Here is a 3,404-nt window from a genome sequence, read left to right as displayed (position 1 = left end):
AGCAGCTCTGCAGTCACCTTCACTGGAGTAGGCATCAGTATTCCAGATCCTGCATGTCCCTTTGGGGTAAAAGACCATCCCGCAGCAGTTGTGAAGAGAGTTGCAGGAGGAATTGTGCAACAGCGAGCGGTGAGCAGGGGAGGTCAGCTGCCCAGCAAGGCAGCTCTCACTGCAGAATTGGTCAGCAGCGGGAAAGATTACATAGACAGGATGGAGGAGGCTTCCTTGCAATTTCTGTTACTTTCAGTATTATTGCTAATTGTTTAGATTTCACAGGCTGGTGTTTTGTTGCAGCATGTCTCTTAGCCATGAAATTCTATTTCTTCAAATGCCCGTGTGTGCACTCCTGCCTTGTAAGGGCAGGGGCAGACTTCAGCTTGTTACCCAGCTACCAGGGCTTTCCTGGCTTCTGAGTGCAGGACTAGATGAATGCCAGTGTTTCTGAAGGAGCCCTTTGAAACTGAATGCAGACATCTCCCGCCACTGAACAGGGTCTAGCACACTGAATGGTTCAGATGCACTACTAAGTCTGTACACCATACAGGCTGAATTCTCCTATAGCTGCTGGTGATTCTTTCAGCACAAAGTCAGTCGCTATCCAAATTGCACTTTCAGTCATGCTTTTCTTTTGGTTGAAGCAATCAGCCCTGATCACCAAGACTAAAAACATTTTAAAGCAGCTGTGGATGATTACAGGATGTTTGCTCCTCAGGGACATGGTTTCTTCCCGGAGACCACTAAGATAGGGTTCCTCTAAGTATGTATCCCATTGTTTAAAACAAAGTTCTTATCCTTAGTGGTTGGAAAGAATTCAGGTGTTCTTTCCTTATCTTTCCAGAGTCTGAATTTCCATTTCATCCTCTGTAAAACTGGAATAATACTGACTCACTTCAGAAGATGCAGATCTTAACCTTGTATTGTATAAATAAAGGTCTGAAGCTGGAGTCATAAAGGAGACATCAGAAGTTGTGCCCAACATTTAGGCTTTAGTGACATGTACAGATCACCTGCTACCATAGCACTGTGGATATCTGTATTCTTAGGGCTAGACCCCTAATTCCTGCTAAGGGTGGGATGTTGTCTGTTACAGAAATCATAGTCCTGCTGCTAGGGGTCCTGTTGGTGAATGACAAAATCTATGCTGAGCAGGCAGCACTGGAATTGTGGTAGTAAGTCCACCGGAAGCACGGTGTCTTTCTTTACACAGTGTTTATGCAAAGCTAGAGCAGGCAGGCTGGCACAGAGGAGTAGGACTGGTACTGCACCAGAGAAGTGCACAGCCGCTGTATTCCTTTCAAAGTCCCTTTAAAATGGACCTTAACTCAACATATTCAGCTAAAAGCATGGAGCCTCAGAAGCCTGTTCTTACTGGAGTCACAGGAAAGAGCTTCCTACTGCGTGTACCAAGAAGCCTGTTTCTGAGCAAACATAGACTCTTTTCAGTACATTGCTAATTATATCTCTACATCAACCAATGTCAGCTTGAGTGGCCTGAGTTTTATTACGAATACTTGTTTTCAATGGATTAAATCAATTTCGTGTATCAAATGTTTAGCTGGACAAAAGCTTCATAGTGTTTCCAGTCAGCCAGTAAACAAATGACATAAAATGTAATGCATTTACTTAATGTGCTGTTTTGAAAATTATTTTAACTTCTGCTTCCTAAGCTTAATCAGAGCAAAAGCAGGATTGTTGATTTCAGTGCATTTTTACAACACTCCTTTAGCTATGTTTCCTCAATACAATGATTGGTAATATTTTATTTTTCTGGAAGCACCAAAGCCACACAGTGTGGTCAAATGGAAATTTAAAGTTGCCTTAATGTAAGCAAAGATGACTTGGAATACTTTTTGGAGGAGGAAAAAAGACCAACAAACCCCGCCCCAAACTTTCAAGACAGTGAACATGATGTTTAAAACTTTGGCACATGCATAAAACAAAGATCATGGCTGTTTGTTTCGAAACCGATGTCAAATTTACATTGTGCAAGTTCAGAAGAGTAAACTCTGCTTTTATAGTAATGAAGTGTAAGATGGAGAAGTCACCAAAGGGACATTTAACAATGGCTCTTTAGTCTTGCTGTCTGTTGCTCTTCAACCTGGTGCATGCAATCGGTTCTTCACTGGTAACTTTAGTTACGAAAGCCCAGAATTCATCAATTTTGGTGAACGTGGGCTAACTCTAAAAGGAAGAAAATGGAAAATACCCAAATTCCAGATAATAGTTTGCAGACCCAGCATTTCTGCCTCTGGAACTGTCTTTAACTCAAAGTTGTGGCATGTGCATTGCCACTCTCCTCACCCTTCAAGGTTTACAGATATTGCTGCTCCAGCCAATAGTAATACAAAGAAGAAATTTCTATACTTCTTCAAGCTACAAAAAGAGCATTCCTGAGACTCCCTGATAGTCCAGGGACCTGATATGAATATGGAAAGCCGAAGTGGCTCCAGCATATTGGAAGGAATGTAACTGTGGCGTTGGTAAAACAAAGCAAAGAAAACAAAGACTTTTGTCATGGGAGAAGGCAGAGCCAGAATGCCTTGAAGCAGAACCATATGATACAGTGACATCTCCAGGTGCTGTTAATGGGAAAGTGGACTGAAGAGACTGGGACCCACGTGCCTGCACAAGCAAGAGTGTGTCTGTGGATAAGCAGTGCTGTTCAGGAGTTCAGAACAGATGAAAGAGGGCAAACAAGAGTAAGCTATGCTCTTTGTGTCTTAGTCCCTATGCCTACTCGGTGCAAGTGTGTACGGAAAGGCTGTCAGTGTTAGACAACGTGTTTGTATGGTTCTGCAAAGGTAAAAGCTCTGTATGCGGACTAAGAAGTTTGCATTGCGTGTCTGAATAATTGCCCTGAAAAAGACAAACTCACTCTTAAAGTAAGTGTCACTTAGAATTACAAGAAGGTATAATAAGCCTTACGCCTGATTTTTTTTTAATGTTGCAGCCATTTAATGCGTTCTACCTCTCACTTTGAATTCTAGAGCAGCTTTGATTAAGGAAGACTACCATTGAATTGCGAGGTTTTGGTACTGCTGAGATGTGTACGCCACCCAAGCTAGAATGGGAGGTTTTGGCTGCAGGAGGAGACGGTTTCCTGTTCATGAACCTGGTCATCAGCAGTGCTTGGATTTCAAATCCAGCTGGTAAAGTTTCTAAGTCTTTATAAAAATCTTACTGCTTTATCTGTTAATGAGGATATACAAGATCACGGAAAAGCACGAAATATGAGGGAGAATTTGAACAAACTAAGTATAATAGGCAAAAGTTAATGCAATTTAATGCAAGTGTGTTTTTCATTGTCTACACTAAAATGTAGTTTACTGATGCCTGCCTGCCTAACGTGAGTGCTGGAGGATTTTAGTTTGCTAACCAGCCTCTTGTGCTTAGAGCCGATAGGC

The sequence above is a fragment of the Egretta garzetta genome, unplaced genomic scaffold (genome assembly GCF_000687185.1).
Source record: "Egretta garzetta isolate BGI_Z169 unplaced genomic scaffold, ASM68718v1 scaffold590, whole genome shotgun sequence".
Taxonomy (NCBI): Eukaryota; Metazoa; Chordata; class Aves; order Pelecaniformes; family Ardeidae; genus Egretta; species Egretta garzetta.
Note: the sequence above shows the minus strand (reverse complement) of the source record.